At 44.9% G+C, this 19,503-nt stretch overlaps 1 protein-coding gene across 3 annotated transcripts in view; it reads left to right on the top strand.

Annotated features, from left to right (window-relative positions):
- The window catches only part of C28H10orf90 (chromosome 28 C10orf90 homolog), a 195,067-nt gene that overhangs the window by 142,881 nt on the left and 32,683 nt on the right, over positions 1-19,503 (top strand). The window lies entirely within an intron of this gene.

The raw sequence follows: 19,503 nt of genomic DNA, 5'->3' as shown, positions 1-19,503 counted from the left end.
TTAAGAGGAAAGCTTAGGTCAAATGCTCCCATCAAACGTGTTCACATAATCATTTCAAGCTATAATTTCCTTCTAATTTTTGAAATGTATCATTTTTTATTGTTATTCATGTTGGAACATTTTCTCTATAGACTCATTAATATCCCTTTGTTTTAATTGTATCTGCATCATGATCTTTAATACCTAATAGAACAAGATTATAATCACTACTCTTTTTTGTAAAATTTTGTTAGCTATTCTCATGTATTTACCATTAAGAAATTTACACCTTTTACATTTATTTTGATTCTTGACATGTATACATTTATTTTTTTTGTATTATTTAGGTTTTCTGTTTGTTTTACATCTTTTCCTTTTTATCTCTTTAATAGCCCTGTATTAAATTACTTTTTTTCTCATTCTGCTTTTTGTCTCTGACAATTGGAAACTTATACCCTTTATTTCTATTATTTTAGTGACCAGTTACAAATTATAACATGCGAACTTAACAAAGCTTAAAGTTAATCCGTATTTTCACACACTTCTCAATTTAAATCTCAGAACACTTTTCCTCCCGTCACCCTCTCAAACAGATACATTACTGCTATTATGTGTTTTACTTCTATCTTGTTTTATTTTTTCACTCTTACAAATCAAATGTTACTTTAATACAGTGCTTGGGTTGACCTCATATTTACCATGGCCTTTGCTCCCCTTTCCTTTATGCATGTGAGATCTTAGTTTCTGACGTCACTGATCAATTTTCACCTTCCTGTAGTACATATTTTATATGTTTCTTTTGATGGTACGTCAGAGTGAAAGGACTTTTGGTGAGAAACTGTCTCAGACTAGTTCAGGGAAAAGTGGGAATTCTAAAAACATCTTTATTTCAGCATGTTCTTAAAAGAAAACTTTACAAGGTATATTATTCTATGTTGACAATTTTTTTTTTTCAGGCCTTTGAAAATATTTGGCTTCCACTGTTGCTATGGAGAGGCAGCTATAATTCTAATTTCATACCTTTATACCATTCCTTTGGGCTGTTTTTAAGATAGTCTTATTGTGTTTGGGGTTATGCTTCATTATAATGTATTTAAATGTGGATATCTTTTTGGCTATTTGTATATGTTATGCCTCATGAATTTGATGGTTTTTGTCTGTATTAATTCTGAAAACTTCTTAGCCATTTCTTTATTTCCTCTATTATCTCCTTTCAGAATTCTGATTAAATGTGTTTTATATTTTCTCATTCTATTTTTTTCAGTCCTTTGAAAATATCCTAGTGCCTTTGGCTTCCACCATTGCTATGGAGAGGCAGCTAGAAATCTAATTGTCATACCTCTATACCTTTCCTTTGGGGAATGTATAAACTACTAACCTGTCTTTCACAATTTCCATTTCTTTGACTCTTTATGATGCATTCAATAATTTTTTGTAGATTTATATTCTACTTCACTAATTCTACTTTCAGCTGTATCTAAAGTCAATCTGAGTTTTAATGTCAGTTAATCTATTTTTCATTTATAGAAGTGCTTTTTAGTTCTTTTGAAATAACTTTGGTCACTTTTTCTTTTCTCTTTCCTTTTTTTTTTTTTTTTTTTTTTGATGGAGACAGGGTCTCTCTCTGTTGCCTAGAATAGAGTGCAGTCATCATAGCTCACTACAAACTCCAACTCCTGGGCTCCAGCAATCCTCCTGCCTCAGCCTCCTTAGCAGCTGGGACTACAGGCATGCCCTGCCATGCTAATTTTTCTATTTCTTATAGAGATGCGGTCTCTCTGTTGCCCAAGCTGGTCTTGAACTCCTGACCTCAAGCGATCCTCCTGCCCTGGCTTCCCAGAGTGCTAGGATTACAGGCGTGAGCCACCACACCTGGCCCACTCTGATCACTTTTATAGTCTCTGTTCCTCACTCATAAATGAATTCTTGTATACCTTTAAACATTGATTTTATGTCCTGTATGATTTATTTCTGCTATCTGAGGTATACATGTGTCTAATGTGGCAGTTTGTTTTCTCTGCTTACTTTTGCCCACAGTAGTTATTTCCTGTGTGTGTTATAATTTCTACTCCATACAGTCACTATGATTCTGAGCTCATGTTTATTGGAATGTTATCTGCGGAAATTTCCTGGATTGAGTATAAGTTCCTCCAGGGGGGATTTCCATGCTTCTCTCAGCTGGGCTCATATTATGCCAAATTTTCAGCTTATGGTTGTTTGTCCTAAGCCAGTTATGTGAATTTTGGCCCCAAGCCTCAAAGGGGCATCCCAGCTCGTGATTATGACCTGAGCCTTTATTCAGGGCTTTTCAGTCTGACTTGCTACATTTTCAGGTCCCAGGTTTTGTCTCCTGGGCTCGTCTGGTCTTTAATCCAAAGCCATAGGTTGTCAGAAATCAGTAGTAGCCTCGAAGGCAGCTGGATTTGTTCTCTAGTTTTCTTCTTAAACTCTGAAAAGTTTCCTTACTTTCTTTCAAGCTGAGCCATATATTTAAAATACATATTGATATCTATTTACAAAGTTTTTAGTTGCTTCCTAGCATGAGAGTTTTGAAGGTATCTAACTCACCATATGTCAGGAAATAAAAGATCTCATAAATTTATTTTTTCCACTAGAGTTTTCTTGGCCATCCATTAAAAAAAAAAAGGATTTTTTTTAAATAAAAAAATTTGTAGATGAATTTAATTGTCATGATAGTAACACTAGTTTTTCTACACATACACATGGCATGGCACGCCTCTTCATTTGCACAAGTGGACTTAAGTGGCATGTCTTAGTTCATGCAACTATCACAAAGCACCATAGACAGGGTGGTGTATAAGCAACAGAAATTTGTTACCCACAGTTCTGGAGCCTGGAAGTCTGAGATTGGGCTGCCAGCACGGTTGATTTCTTGTTGTATCTCTACACTGTGGAAGTTGAGAGAGCCGGAGATCTGGCTTCTTCTTATAAAGGCACCAATCCCATTTATGAGGGCTCCACCCTCGTGACCTAATTACCTGTCAAAGACCCTACCTCCTAATATTATCACATAGGGATCAGGGCTTTAACATATGAATTGTCCGGCAGGGTGGGGCAGGAGCATTCAGTCCATTGCACATTCTTTAAGAACTTTCTGGTTCACATTGTTAGGCTTTTTCTAACATCCTTACAGTTTTTATCAAACCATGAATTAGAGTGACCTGGTTTCCTTGTTAAAAGTTCTCTACAAATGTGAAATAGCTGTCAAATATTCAGATCATATGGTGACAGAAACTTTTTAACTATATTCCTAATGTTGGACACTTTTGAGCTTGATTCCTGATTTTTCACCATTATCAATAATACTTGAATACATGTGTGTGTAAAACTTGGACCACACCTCTGCTGTGTTCTTCAGCTGTATTCCTGGAAGGAGAATTGTTAGCTAAAAAATTTGAACATTTTTAAGGGTTTTGATTCTCTATTACCAATTCCTTTACAAAATATCATGCGCTGCCATTGACAGTGTAGGAGAGTTTCTGTCTACCTGTATTCACTCTAGAATTCAGTATATGTGTTTTTATACTTTGCTAATTTGATAGTTGAAAAATAGCATCTTATTTTTGTCTGATTTCAACTCACAATTAAGACAGAACTTTTTGTTTGCTTATTGGCCATATATATTTCCTACTTTGGAAATTGTTTTAGTCTTATGAGTCTGTAATGTATTAACTCTTTATGTCACTAGGGACCATGGTGGTTTTCTTTAATGTATTAACTCTTTATGTCACTAGGGACCATGGTGGTTAGCCTGTACCATTTGAGCCATTGTATAGTGACCCCTAAATCATTTTGAACTTGTGTTTTACCTTTTGGCTATTGTATTCTAGCCTCTTTGTCTTCAGAGAATTGTGGTAGTTGTGTCAATGCAAAATAATGATGAATCTAGAGGGAATTCGCACGTACATGAAGAGACCTGGAATGTAAAACTAACATATTTTAAAGTTTAAGTACAGAGTACATACGAACTGCTGTTCTTGGTGGTACCGTGAAGAGAAAGATAACTTTCTCTGTCCCAAGATGCACAGAGAGAGAGAGAGGTGGGGGTGAGGGTTGGGGGCTACCAGCAATCACATTTGCACAATGAGTCAAAGTCAGGCCTGTGGGACATCAGCCCCTGTGTGAGCCTGCAGAGCGAGGGGGAGGGATCGATTTCCACGAGTGGGAGGGAAGCAGCACACCGCAGACACAGACATGCACAAGTCTTGGAGAATGACAAACAGAACATGTTCTTGGATTGCTGGGGACTGGTGGGTTGCAAACAGAATATGGTCATGGAGAGGAAGTTTAGGACCCAGCATGGGAGACCACCCACACCCAAGATCTCAGGCTTCACTCTGGGGCCCCTCCAGGGCTGTGAGGAGAGCAGTGATAATACCTACATCTGATTGCTATGAAATCCGTGCTTATAGAGCTAATGCTAACATCTTATTCTGAAGCTGCAGTCTTCCTTTTTTAGGATTTCCTTATAAAAATACATCCCATTATCTCAAATCACAAACCAAAAGCATGCAGACATTTTCTGACAAGGTTGACTAGGCTAAAATATCACTGATCATTTCAAGCTCAGCTTGGGGCTTGCAAATGAGCTTTATGCTTTTCTCCTGAGCATAGATCAAGTCAGCACACAAGGCCCCGAGTCCAGGATTAGTAGAGAAAAGGATTGGGAGGGGATTTTTAACATGATGTAATTGGATGTGAATCCTTAATTACATTATGAAACTTAGAGCACAAAACCCAAGTCTCTGCAGCTGAGATGAATTAGTTCCTCAACCAAAAGAAATTAGACAACAAGTCAAAGAGTAGCAAAGATCAGAATGCCAAGTATAGAGCAGCACATTTCACTGAGGCTCTTCCACCTGCAAAGCATGAAATGCTCCTAGTTTGGTGTCTCGACACTCCCTGCTGTCCTCGCCTGGTTCAGAACCTGCTGGCCACAAGTCTAGCAACATGGTGAACAGTCTGCTTTTTAAAAGATTTATTTATTAACAACCTCATTGAGATATAATTCACATACCATAACTGTCTTGTATGGAATTACTTTAGCCAACGATATCTCTTAGGAGGTAATTATTAATATTTAAAAATGCATTGAATTTCTGAATGTTGCCTATTGTCCTACAAGCATCCCTAATGCCACCGGTGCAGGGAACTTAAAATTAAGCATCCCCTAAGCCAAACAGGAGTTCTATAACTCCTTTTCCAGAAGAGAAATTTGCCCCTCAAACTTGGATTTTATTTTTTTCTGCAAGGAAGTGCACACCCCACTTCTGATCTCGGACGGAGCCACCGTCTTGCTTTCCCTGATGACACACTAGGGTCTGCTGTCTGGTCCGCACGCCCTGTAAACATGCCCAGCTGCTTCCTTCCTGAAAACTGCCCCCATGTGGCCAGGCTGGTGGTCGTGTCAGAAATGGAAAACGTGTACTTTCAAATGCAGGGAAAAGTCCTAGCGGCAACCACTAGCCAGTGAGGGAGTCAACGATCTCAGTGACAATGTAATTGAGCTCTTTTCTTCTCTGTCCCCACTTTTCCACACACCTGGCTTTTGTCTAATTTTCTACCTGCCTGCGCTGCTAGGCAGTGTGCAGAGAGAGAATGTGAAGTTGGAATTGGTCAAATTTGCCACTTCGTTTATGAAAGTTTCGGAGTGGAAAGGGCGGGAGCGGATGTCTGTGGTGAAATGGTTGTAGTGAGATCTGCACCTTTGAACTGTTGCCATGGCAAACACTCAGTGGCTGGGCTGCACACAGCCCTGCAGTCCTACCTGTCCCTTTCAGCCAAGTACATTCTTAATGCAGGGCTGGAAAGGGGTGATCCTTTTCCTCCCCATCATTAGGGTCATGGCCAACAGCCCTATAATGAAATGCAGATTGACAAGAGAAAAATAGTAACAAATTTATTTAATCATAGTTTTACATGACATGAAAGCCTTCAGAATGAAGACCCAAAGATACAGGAGAAGCTATCTGATTATGTATTTAGATTTGATAAAGCAGGGACAGCCGTGTAGGGCAAAAAAAGGTCTGAGCGAATGGCATAGAGCACAGGCTGAGTGGGGAAACCGAGCAGGCTGGCTGTTCAGGTCTTCTTGGCCTTTCTGTTGCAGCATTTCTTCCTCCTGGGTATGGGCTAGGACCCCTCTGCAATGAGGGTCTTAATTTTGTTCTGTCCAGCTATCACACAGCAGGTGGGGAAGGTTAGAGTAATATTTTTAGGCTTTATGGCTGGTTTTGCAGACAGGGGTTCTGGTTTCTATGCCCTGCCTTGGGGAAGAGGGATTCTGCTTTCCATGACTCACCTCAGAGGGAATGAGGGGCCAGAGACAGGAGGGCAGGAGAAGGTCAGGGTGAGACTGTGCCTCTGAGACCACTTCTGAGGACTTCATTTTGGGGTATTGTTTTCTGAGCCCCAACTATAGCACCTGCCAATGTGGTAACTCAGTTAAGGTTAGCAAGGCTCCGGGCACCTCCTGAGCACAGAGGGGACGGTTCAGGTTGAGCGCAGAAGTGTCCCTGCCATTCGGGATATGGACTCAGTCTCAAAACAATTTTTTTTCCTGAAGGCCATTGAAATTGAGAGCATCAGTCTCCCCTATATAACACGCTTTCCTCTCCTAAGAGGGAGGATGGAACGGTCCCCTTTTGTCACAAATTTCCCCACTTGCCCACTCTGCGGGGGCACTAATCATGTCTCTTTGCTCAGTATGATATCCCAAGCTCATCACAGGATGCCTGAACACAGGAAGTGCCTAAAAAATACTTTCAAATTATTGAATTAAAGTTTAGCCTTAAGAGAATGTCAGAATTGCCCTGCTGACGTGTGGGTAGGGATTCTGCTTCTCTTCGTCGTCTCCCGTTATCTGATAGGCGAGTGAGTCTGCAGGAGTTCACTAGGCTCCTCGCGGGCTGAAAGCCCTTACTAAGATGTGAGCCATCACTTAAGAGATGATGTGGCCACTTGACAAATGTTGATTGAGAGCACGTGTCATCTAGGTGCTCTCACGGAGCATGCTGTTGAGTGGGTGGGAACGGGTGACACATAGATGCTTCAACATGAGAAACTGCAAGTGGTGATGAGAGCTTTTGCAGAGCACTGACGTCAGCTGATGTGAGTGGGTTGGCTACTTGTTGGCTCCTCTAGATGGGGTGGCCAGGGAAGGCTTCTTTGGGAGAGTGACATTTCAGCCAAGATCTGCATGATAGGACAGAGGGAGCCTGCCTCGTGACAGTGGAGAGGATGAGCAATTCAGACCGAGGGAGCGGGTGGGTGAAAAGCCTCTGACATGACACAGGAACGGGACTGGCACATTCAAGAGATGAGACCAAGGCCAGAGGGGCAGGGAGCAGAGAGGCCAGGGAGGGGCCGCCTGAGCTCGGGGGGTTGGCAGAGGCAGGATCAGGTCGGGAGGAGCTTGTGATTTGTGTCAGGTGGGATGGAGAGCAGAGAAATCTAAGCAGAGGACTGTCACAATCTGACTTACATTTTCTCAAGATCTCGGGTGATGCGGGAAAGTCAACAGAGCCAGTGAGTGAGCCAGGTGAGCGGGAGGAGTGAGACGGAGAGCGTGGGTGGCTCGAGGGGTATTTTGGGTAGAACGAGCAGGACTTGCTGGTGGATCCATGCAGAGTGCAGGGGAGGGAGGAACTGAAGTAACGCCTAGATTTGGAGCTTAATAAGTCACTGAACTAAGGGACGGGACGGCAGAGGTTTGTACAAGCCCTGCCTAGTCATCTACCGATTATTGTCAAATGTATGTGACAGTGAGTCGAATGCTGTAGGTTCTACTGTCTGCAGGGACAACCCTCATTCCCAGGCAGAGTCCGGACTGAATTGTGCCCAAAGCTATGGCCGTGATTAAAGATGCCAGCACAGTTGAGTGATGAGAAAAGTTCCCCAAACAGCACGATGGTCCGACGTGGAAAATCAGAATGTAAAAGCCCAGAGAAAACTGAGCAAATTTTGCCAAATTTAGAAATTTCTACACTTATGTGAGACAAGGCAGACCAGAGGCTTATTTTTGGTGGTGTTATTTAGTGACATTTTGAGTTTGGCCTACAGTGTTGTTAGTATTTTGAATGGTATTAACATTTTATCACTGTTTTTTTCTTTACACATGTAACTTCAAAAGGATGTTTGTGTTTTTAAGTGTGATTTTATTATATCCAAGAGGCATTTTTTAATCCTTGCCATACATAATCACAAGTAAATAATGAAAGTCATTAGGAAAATTAAATTCTCTTTTTAGATACTTTCTTTACAGTAAACTTTTCTAGAAGACAGATCTTCTGTACCATAATACAGGACCCCACTAATCAATAAAAACCTTCCAATGTCCTGGTCATCAAAGAGAAGACGGGATGTATTGTTTTAAGGGATAAAAGGTGCATTGTTTAAACTGTGTTCATATAATAAATTGAGCAGGATTTCACATTATCCCAGATCTCAACCTATTGAATGACAGGTAACCTATCTGCTATTATAATCGAGAAGGAACTGGATCTCTAGGGCAGTGAATCTCTCTGGTTCCTTTCTGTTAGCGTTTTTACAATCCCAAATAGAAACAATGCATATGCTTTTCTTCTCCACATTTTATTTTTAGAAAATCTGGAAAACGAAATGCCTTCAGTTAAGCCACATGACTTCCATTAGCCTTAATGGGAGAAAGGCGTCCTGGTGGAGGAAAAGCGTAATCCCCAAGTGTATAAATAACAGCGGGCCCACGGCCATGCGAGGCCTCGTGCCCTGCACGTCCTCAGCTGGGTTCCTGAGCAGGATAGCTGGGATTGAGATCGGGCCCCTTGGGAGCTCAGCACCCAGGGCGCCTTCTCTGGTCCAGGTTGTAGCCGGCCACACCCCTGCCTTTTGGATCCAGCCCCCTTCTTGCTGCTTTCTCTTCCCCAGCTCCAGGGTGACCTTACCAGAGTGACCCGAGAGCTTGTCTCATTGGCTGGACTTTCCTGAGAAACTAGTGCATCGTCTTAGTATATTTCATTTCAGTTCAACCATGGCACACCTGAGCCCAGCTCGCTGGAAAACCCCTCAGAAGGGCCGCCCCTTTGAAATAAGGCACAGCCCTGGCCTCAGCCCTTGCAGCCTTGTAATAGAAGAGTCCAGAAGTTTCTATTCACTGCTTGGCCTTGGAAAACTATGTTTATTACTCCTTGGGGACTGAGGAAGAGCAGGACTTTGGCAGAAATCTTACTATATCCTTCCCTACCTGCCGCCCCGCCACACCTGGTACAAATACCTGTACCCAGATGAATCGGATAAAGTGCTCAGGGCACCTCCAAAGGAGAGAAGGGCTCAAGTGTGTTTGTCCCAGCAGGAAAGGTGTGGAGAGGCAGAGGCTGGTGATGCCCCATTTCAGCCCCATTTTTACATTTAAAGGTCACCTGAGGGTCTCAGATCCCTTCCAGCTCCTGCTGGTACCTCCAACTCCTTCCCTCTCACCTCCCCAGGCGCCATGACACAAGGAAGGAGCTGGGACATTGTGGGGACAAGACCAAAGTCAGGGCATGGACAGCAGAACCCCTCCCCCAGGGCCCCTCTCAGACCCAGGACGATGGCTCGGTTTGTGCTGCCCAAAGGACAGCTCTTCTCCCACCCTGTGTGACCCTGTAAGAAGGTCACGTCCCTAACCTGCATTGACCTTCCCTGCCCTTCGTCCAGAAAGTCTGGCAAAATGGGCAGGAAATAGCAGTCTGTGGGTGTGAGGGTGAGATGCGGGGCACACCCAGGTAGCAAACTGTCCTCCTGCCTCTCTGTGTCTTCTCATGCACCAATTTTCCCCTAGATTTAAGATACAGGAAAAAGTCTGTCTGTATCATTTAAAGATCGTATTTTTAAAGTTGTGCCTTAGGTACGGGGGCCATGCTGGGGCTGGGTAGACTGTAACGAAGGCTCATCTTCGTGCAGTGCATTATTCTTTTTGGCTTTTCCCGAGGCCCCACTTCCCCTCATGGAGCAGGGTGGCTGTTATCCCACTGAGATGAGTAACTGGAGACCAGAAAGGGGGGGGGGGTGACCTGTGCACAGTCACACAGTTCACAGGAGGCAGAAGCGGGTGGGAGTAGATCCAGGCCTCCGGGCCTTTCCGGTGCCCTCTGACCTCCTGCGATGGTGTCATGCCACAAACCAGCATCCTGGGAGGTTTTGTGTCACGCTCTCTGAGGGACCATGCAGGGGCGTGGGCCAACAGGATGGGCTTGGTGGGATTCTTGGGGGCTGCTGACCCATCTCTACTCTCCAGCATATTGACGGGAACCGTGTGCTGTGCTGAGGTGCACCTGGGCGTTGTACAAATACAGCCAGGATATCACCAATGTGCTTGTGCCATTTCTGGTGAATCAACAGATGCAGAGGAGTCGGTCACACTCCAAAGTTACCGAGAAGTGACTTTCAACTATATGAAAAATTGCTGTTCTATGAGGGACTTTTTAAACCTCTCATAAGTGACCATTTAAAAAAAATTAAGTTTGTTAGTTTAGATTTACAGAAATGGAGCAAAAATAGTACAAAGAGCTCCCTCGTTCCCCTCACCCTGCTTCCCCAAATGCTGCCAGTTAAGATGTTAACAATGACCACGTAAAATGTTTTTCTTAAAAAAAATCAAGTATCATTGCAACCTAAGGGCCAGATGCCTCACTTACTTTATAAAAATTTTTTAAATTTTCATTATTATGGATACAAACTAATTGTGCATATGAATGGGATACGTGTGATGTTTTGATATAGGCATGCAGTGTGTGATGATCACATCAGGGTGACTGGGGTACCCATCGCCTCAGGCATTTTTAAAGGGGCTGTACTGACCCTACGGCCCGACCCAAAAGATTTCTTTGAAAGGGATCAAGGCAGGACCCAAAGGTGGCTCAAAGGCAGGCAGGCAATGGGTAGACCCAGAGGATGTGACACAGGGCAGATTTGTCTTCCTAAGAGAAGCTTTGGGAAAACTTGATTGGGATGTTCAGTGGTTTTAAAGCCCAGTGAAAACCAATTAACTATGTTTTTTTTTTTTTCATACTGTTTTGAAATTGTTGAATATTCTGACCCAAAAAGGGGGCGGGAGGCGGGCACTTTAGTATGTGGAAAAGTACACATCCTACAGCCGTTCTTGGTAATTCACTGCCAATGGTGCGGGTTTGTATAACACAACACTCAGCTGTGAGTGTTAACGGAGCTTTTAAACATGTCAGAATTTTCTTGTCTCCACATTGCTCCAGAAAGATTTCTTTTTTAATAAGGCAGTGATACATTTATCTTCACAAAGAAATTCCTCCCTTCTTAGGTGTAAAGGAAATGCTTTTCCTAGATACAAATATTCATGGTAGCTTTTAAGAAACCGTTAAAACATATTTCCATTTTTCTGCACCTAAGTGGTCTCATGGGACAAGCCCGTGTTTTGTTTCCTATGAATTACTCTCAGAGAAGAGAAATAAATAAATCAGGAAGTCGCATTAAACGCGAGTGATTAGAAAGTGCAGCGTTTGTCTGGTGCGACACCACCTGCTTCTTTCATTGGGAAGTGATGGTCACTTGGGGAGCGCACAGGCCACACGAGGACATTAAACGTCTAATCCTGCGGCCACATAAGAAGGGGCCGAGAAGAGCAGCTGGGGCCCGCGTCTCCCCCTCTGCATCCTGGCTGCGCCCATGCTGACTTGGCCCCTTCTCTGGCTTGATTTATTCCTCACCACAATCTTCCTGTGGCCTGTGCATCCCCCCAGAGGCCCTGGGGAGCGTCTCCCACTCTGATTGCCAAAAATAGTTCTTCAAAGGGCACGGCGTTCCTGGAAGCCGCACAGGGCCACGCGCTTCCAGCTGGGTTTGGGCCGACAGGACCGAGCTCCGTGCAGAGCGTCCGAGAAACCAGGAACGTGATGTCAGCCGGCTCCGAGGGGCTTCCAGCCGCCCCAGCGGCCCTGGGAAGCAGCCCTGAGCGCCTTTTCCACGGGAACCCTCCAGCCTCGGAATTCACTTCCTTTCTGACACGGGATCCTCCGAGGTATTTATATTTTCCCAGAATGGGGTTTCCAGATCTCGTCGTGGAGATGAGGGTCTGACGGGGTTGCGGGGAGGAAAAGGACTGACCCGGAGAGGCAGGAAGTGGAGGTATCGTGTGTCTCCCCGCTGGCCGAGCCCCGCAAAGCATCAAAACCGGAGATTCCTGCAGCCGGCGTGCGGAAAACCCACGTGGAAGTCGAATGTGAACCAGGAAATGTGTGAGAAAGGAGATTCCGTGACCAGAGCCCTCAACGGTGTCATAAAACCTCTGACTTTGTATCTCATCCGTAGGCCCAGTCTTTGGTCATGTACGTTAAACATTTCAAACTGGCTCTTTAATTTTATTTCCTTCACAATTTAGCATGAAATCCACCCATTTCTGACCTAAGTCCCGTGACCTTGAGTTACGGTTAAAGATTTGCTCCTTCCAGCACCTGGTGGTCCCCATTTTCGATTTAATCATAATTATTAAGTGTTGCCAGGCATACTCATATGCCCGCCTGCTGCTCATTGTCATACAGAGGGGAAAACACAGGATATGTTCCCATGACTGCCAGGAAGCGGCTGTCCCAGCGAGAGTGACACTGTGCCGGCACCGAGGGCAGCGTCCCGGGGCGGAGGCTGCGCTTGTTCATGGACGTGCCGACGGTCAGAATCACACGTGGAAGTCGTTGTAGGGGGTTGTTCTGAAATGTAGGAAAGTCAAGATGAGAAACGTCAGGAGCTGCCTGTGTGTGGCCCACCCTGGGGCCGCAGCCCAAGCACTCGTATCAGCTGAGGGCAGATGAGGCCTGGCCCACTCACGGGCCCAGCTGGGGCCCTCTAGAACCTCCTGGAACTTCTAGTCTGGTTGGTCATTGTCAGAGCACCCAGGAAAAACGAAAGGAGGAGAGACGGGCATCTTGGAGAGTGTCAGATTATCAGTATTTCAATTTTTTTAGACCTTTCCATAGGTAGAATTTTTTTGACAGGGATCATTTATTGGTTGCATAATTTAGAAAAAGTTTTTGTAATGCAAATATGTCTTAATGAAAAATGTAATTATCACCTTAAAAGGTCATTTCTGGAAACTTTAGCAACAAGTGTTGAGAAAAGCTTAAAAAGGTCTTTTTCTGTGTGCTTTAGGAATTCAGTCAGGCTTTGGGGATAAAAGATTGTGGGAAAACTGTTAATCTGGGACTTATTTCCTGTGTAGAAGACAGAGACAGAAAGCCATGATGTAATAATTAACCAGAACTGGTGTCTCTTGACCATCATTTGCAATGTAGTTCAAATCTGAAAACAGACGGGCACGTATGTGTGTGTGCATGTGCGTGTACATATGTGTGCATGTGTGTGCTTTATTTCTACCTTCCAAATACTTTAGTATGTTTTACAATTTCTGTTCAGCAACCTGAAAATCTCTAGGATTATGACATTATTGGAAAAACAGCTCCGGCTAGTTATCCGGCGTCCTTTCTAGGTATTCTCCAGGTGGTGGGTAATGCGTATTCCTGCTTTGCAGCAGCTGCGTGAACAAGTCTTCACTGCAGTGAGAGTTGCTTGCACAATTTCCTACATGGTATCTTGAAACTTGACCTAAAACAACAATCATGAATACGCTGGGGTTGTTTTTCCTTCCTCTCTGAATGCACAGCTCTGATCACTGAACTTGCATCACAGTGTCCTGACACCATGTTGTTGACACCTTAACAACAGCTCTCCTTTCCTGACCATCTGCTGTGGCTTCCAGAAGGAGAAGGCTCTTCTCATAGGTCACCAGTGACTGGCTCCACTTTTTACAAGTCAGTCTCTTGTCTTGGTCATTAGCCCCTCCCCCCACCCGCAGGTCAATTTCTTTAGGGAGAAAAGGTTCTGATGATTGATGTTTAGAGCAGAAGAAACCTGTTTACTGTCTAGGAAGGGCTGGCATTTGCAGGAAGTCTGGTTTCCTGCAAAGGAAGGTCTCACTCAGTGTGTGTTTCCTCCACCCAGCTGTCTGTAGATGCCCCTTCGTCCTTGCCGTTGGATTTCCAGGTTGGCTGTCCCCTTTGGCACTCTCATTTCCCCTCTCTTTATCCTCTTCCTGATGGTGCCAGCTCCAGCTCTGCTTTTGCTGTGTGGATCGTCCTTGGGACCCTCAGTAACCAGCTCACAGCCCTGTTCCCCTCTGCCGGGAGCTGGTTATCCCATTTGCTTCCTGCCGCCTCCCCCGTTTCTGACTTCCTTCCTGGGCTGCAGCGTCGGTCTATAGAAACAGAACAGAAATGTGCTGAAACAATTATCAGTTGATTTTAAACAGAAGTCTGGATGGGGTGAAATGCAGCAGTACCAGAAAGAGATCTGCTTCCACATGAGGAAATAGGGTTTTAACTTGCAGCAGCCAAAAGTGCTTGACCAGTAAAAGAGCAGAGACAATGATACCGACCCCCTTGTCCATGTAAGAGACTGCTTGTTTGCTTTCTCTCCTGTTTCTCAAGAGGCAACAACAGAACTTGGCTTTATTTTATTTTATTTTATTTTGAGACAGAGTCTCACTCTGTTGCCTGGGCTAGAGTACAGTGGCATCAGCCTAGCTCACAGCAACCTCAAACTCCTGGGCTTGAGCAATCCTCCTGCCTCAGCTTCCCAAGTAGCTGGGACTACAGGTGCGCACCACCACGTCTGGCTGATTTTTCTATTTTTAGTAGAGATGGGGTCTTGCTCTTGCTCAGGCTGGTCTTGAACTCCTGACCTCCAGTGATCCTCCTGCCTCCTCCTAGCCTCCCAGAGTGCTAGGATTACAGGCGTGAGCCACCGCACCTGGCCTGACTTTCTTGTATTTCATTTTCCGTGTATTGTAGTTGGAAGTAGTTTCAGGTTTTCTCTCCCCTTTGAAAGGAAAAGAATAAGGCGAACAGCACTTGCTTGAAAAGGTGTGCGTTAATCGAGAGTCCGTGGTGGCTGCCTGTTCCCTCCCCTTCCATGCAGCAGCACGCCGTGCCCGGCTCCTGGAGCCGCCTCCTGTGTCCCAGTGCTGAATGAGGGGAGTCCCCGGTCCACCTGCAGGCGCCCATGCAGAGCAGGTTTCCACCTGACTGGCACCCAGTCCCGCCAGGCTTGCTTATTCCGTTTCCGGTTCGGTGCTGTGGTTTCAGGATTTGCTGGAGGAGAACCCATAGGCGAGGGAGAAAGGTGAGACAGGGAAGCTACATAGGAAATGCAGACCCGAGAGGTTTAAAAAGGTGTTGAGAGAAGAGCACAGTTCCAGGTACAGGGGGTCATGGGAAACAGCATTAGGACCTTTGGGAGACCCCGAGGTGTGCCCTGCAGTTGAGTTTAGAAATTGACGTTTGTGTCGATGGCCCAGAGACGAGCGTCAGTCACTGCGCTTCTGAGAAACAGTCAGTTGTGTGAAGAGGAGAGAAGACGGCAGCACCGGAAACACGCAGATGCGGGGGCAGCGTGTGGCTTAGGCTCCAGGAGCCCGGCTTCGTTCAGGAGCGTCTCTTTGGTGATTGGTCGGTTCGAGTCTGTTTTAAAAGATCGGGAAGCTTCACAGAGCTGTGACCCAAACCCACAGGAAAGATCTTTCTCTACACAGGCAGATATTCTAGAGAGCTGAAGTTTCATCTTTAACTCAAAAACACCTTCACAGGAGCTGATTTGGACATACATGATTCTAAAATGAGTTCTGCGTGTTACTGACCTGCCTGAGGCTGTTAAACGTCCCCAGACAGCTGTGCTTTCTGGGCTTGGGTATCTACTGTGTTCTTGCTCTCCCTTTGAGATTTGACTGACAGAGCCTTGCTGTTGCGCTGGTCTCTCTCCGTAGCAACCACTCGCGCTTTCGAGTTTTCTACTGTGATCAAAATTGCCACAGTTATTAGAACCGTGTGCCCACGGGAAGCCACTGGCCTAACAGAGGCTCATCTGAGAATATCAAAGATTTGTATAATATTTGGAAAGAAGCAGTAAAGTATTTTTTTCTATCATGTTGGTTTATGATGACATTTTCTGGCCAATGGGGGTAAAATGTCTTGGAGAAGGGACACCTTTTTCTCATTCTGTAGTAAGGACCTGCGTGGGTTGGTGGTATCCTTGCCTGGCCTCTTCTCAGCTGGTCTCGATGATGTGTTATGAGGTTTTCGAAATTACCACCCCCATCCCCCGCCCCGCTTGGATTGGCTCTGGGCCCACATTTCACTAGAGTGTCCTGCCTCCACTTACCCTTGAGGCCTAGAGCTGACCACGGCAAGGTCAGGAACAGCAGGTCCAGAGTGGCCCACTCCCCGACCCCCTTCCTGCCAGCCACACGCCTGGCCGCATGCCAGCCCTGCCTGATGCCAGCTGTAGTCACCCCTGTGTGTCCAGGGCTCATCCACGGCTGGCCACTGTCTTCCCCAGAATCGTGTCCCATAAGCTCTCAGGGAAGCCGTGGCCCAGCCAATCTGCTGAACTCGCTTCTGGAAGCTTTTGTCTACCCGATGCAATGGTGTGCTTACCTTAAAACAGCTAGCTTTGTGCTTGCTGCTCAGGATTTTGGTATTAAAAACATATTAGTTAAGGATACCTACATAGGTGACAAAATAAGAGACAAAAGCAATGACTAGAGTAAACCCCAATTCAGGTGAGCGGTTGTGTCTGGGTCCAATTTGGGGGGGTGTCACCTCCAGGAGCAGCTCGGAGATGATGTCTAAAACCCGGGGAAAGTTCTGCTTCTTGATCTAGGAAGTAGCTTTGTGAGTGCTCTATTTAATATCTTTAAATTATAAATATAATACATTTCACAGTAAAAATGAACTTGAAAAGGCATAAGTGAGCACTGCAGAGTGGTCCAAAAGGCCCTTCTGTAAGTCAAGGATATGAGTTTAATGGAAGGAATTTATGACTATTGGGCAGAATCTTTTTGTTGGTTTTTCTTCACTTCCTAGTGCACAGCTCAATTCTGGGATAGATAGTTGAGCTACGGAACATCAACCAGTTTTAGAAAAGGGGACACAGGGAATGTTACTATTTAAAGGAGACTTGGGGTGCGCCAGCTTCTCCACGTATCAGACCCAGGAGGGCGGCTCTGAGCGTCAGTTCAAGAAACAGAAATGCCCGACGTGGGCTGCTACTTTGTCACGCTTCTTTTATGATGGGCAGAGCCTGCAGTGGCCACAGGTGCTCACTGGGGTGATGTAGTTTAGAATTCGGGGCATGCATACCTGCAGGCAGAGTGTATGGGAAGAAAGACCCTGAGAGCCGCCCTGCTCCTCGAAGGCCCAACCGAGGTGATGCCATGGATCATGACTGTACATGTCAGAATCCACAGAAAGAGACCTGATCAATACATTGTCAGGAAAGTCCTTTGGCTGCATATTTTTTTTTCTCCAATACCCTAATGATATTCTGTTTCCTGGGAGTTATAACTCTTTTAAGTCGCAAGTGGAACATCTGACTTATACAGGATCATTCACATAAGAATTTATATTAAACCAGCTAGAAATAGATAATAGGTAGATAGATAATAGATATAGAGATAGATGAAAAGATTGACTGGTTGATCTCTATGAATCTATAAATAAATATATTAATTTAAAGAATTTAACACCAGGATGGATCTATTATGTTACCTGACAGATTGAGACTACATCACTGGAAACCAATTTGGTTTTAGATTCTTTAAGAGAGCTTCTAATAAAAAGCCAGCAATGTATAAAGAAATGACTATTTTAGGACTTTTTCTGCCTACAGTATTTTATACTTAAACAGAATTGATGATTTTTAAAATAAAAATCTAGAAGGATTTTTCTGTATAATTTAGCAAAGCCAACTTTACAATATGTGGACAAATCTCTCCAAATGACAAGGGCTAATAAGAGGTTCCACTTTTTAGTACTTGCTATGTACCCAACACTGGGACCCAGTAGGCACCTTCCCTGCATTTCGCTCATCTGTTTGTAAGGCCACAGAAAGCTGCGTTCATCCTCTTGGTGAGTCAGGAAATGGACAGCTGTTGGGGTGACCCACCTGTGCTTTGGGGAGACCTTCTCGCCACCACGTTCTTGTTCTCCCCTCTGTATTGCACAGCCCGGTTGTACCCACACAGCGTGCCCTCGTTGGCTGGAACGCCAAAGACTGGGGGACAGAGGGGCTGGGACAAATTGCAGACATCCGAGAAACTGCTGAGAGAGGTTGGTGTTACTTTCTGAGCCAGGTAGTCATGAGTTCTCTTCCTTTTTGTATATAAGACATTTCGTAAAATATAGCAAGAATCTTCTAACAGTGGTCATTATCCCACTTTTTCTGCCCCAACACCCAGGAAGGTTAGGACGCATCCCTACCGGCAATACTGGCTCTCCCCGGGGGGTCACTGCCTTTGGGTGGTATCAGCTTGGGGTGGGGGACAACTGGTGAAGTCGCTGCCTCATTTAAAACAAGTAACTGTTGAAAATTTTTGGAATATTCCAAAAGAAAAGAAGTTTAAGAAAATCAGAGTACAAAATGGGCGGTGAAAAGAAGGTCTGTCTTTCCTCCCAATTTCCCGGTCCTGCGTTGCGCTCTCCCGCGGCAGCAGTTTCCCTGTCTTCTAGAGATCTTCCGAGCACACGAGCGTTTACTGGGGAAGCGCACCTGACTCCCTGCCCCACATTTTGCTTTGTTCACTAAATAATGTGCCTGACAAATTATTCCACATCTGCATGAGAGCCTCTGCCTCATCCTTCTTACCTGCTGCAGAGCCTGGACATACTGTAGGTCACCCAACTGGCCTCCTATTGACCGACACACGGTGGTCTCCAGGCTTCCCATATTGCAATGTGGAGGCAAGTGACACGCTGTGCTCATCTGCAAATCCACTGCATAGGAGAGCGATGCACAGGGACCTGATGAACTGCTTCCCACCTCTGTCCTTGCCGTAGCACATACCTTGGCATCTGTGTTTCTGCAATAGCGGTGATAACTCACGCCTCTTAAAAGCTGACTGTGGATCAGGTACTGTGCAAAACACTTTGCACAGAGTATTATTTTATTATGTCATCACCTTGATTTTTAAATAAATAATATAAATATGTTATATAAAATATACTTATGTGAATTACATAAATTATATATACATTTATTACAGAAAACTAAGTTATATAATAAATAGATAATAGTTAATATCTAGGTAATCCTCACCTGGATTTTATAGACAAGGCTAGTTTAAATACGGTGGAGGTGGGAGTTGAACCCAAGTACTCTGAACCCAGAATCAAGGTACCAAATTGCCCACCGTGTTGCTCATTGTAAAGAACATTATATGAGTTCCTAAGAACCCCACTGAGCCCAGTGGCTTTAGAACCAAATATTAATATTGTACATGGTAGCACTGTGTACATGGAGCTCCTAACTGAGCTTTGGGGAAAATCTCACCAGGAATGATGATCACGCTCTGAAAGTTTCGAGGGCACGTGGCCCTTGGGTACTGATTGCTCGAGTCCCCCAGGTCGTGCCGTAGCCCCATCAGCCTGTCCCCAGAAGAGCGCCGTGTGCTGTAGAGGTCAGCACGTTAGC

Source organism: Eulemur rufifrons, chromosome 28, assembly GCF_041146395.1.
Source record: "Eulemur rufifrons isolate Redbay chromosome 28, OSU_ERuf_1, whole genome shotgun sequence".
Classification (NCBI taxonomy): Eukaryota; Metazoa; Chordata; class Mammalia; order Primates; family Lemuridae; genus Eulemur; species Eulemur rufifrons.
Note: the sequence above shows the minus strand (reverse complement) of the source record. Positions and strands in the feature narration are given on the sequence as shown.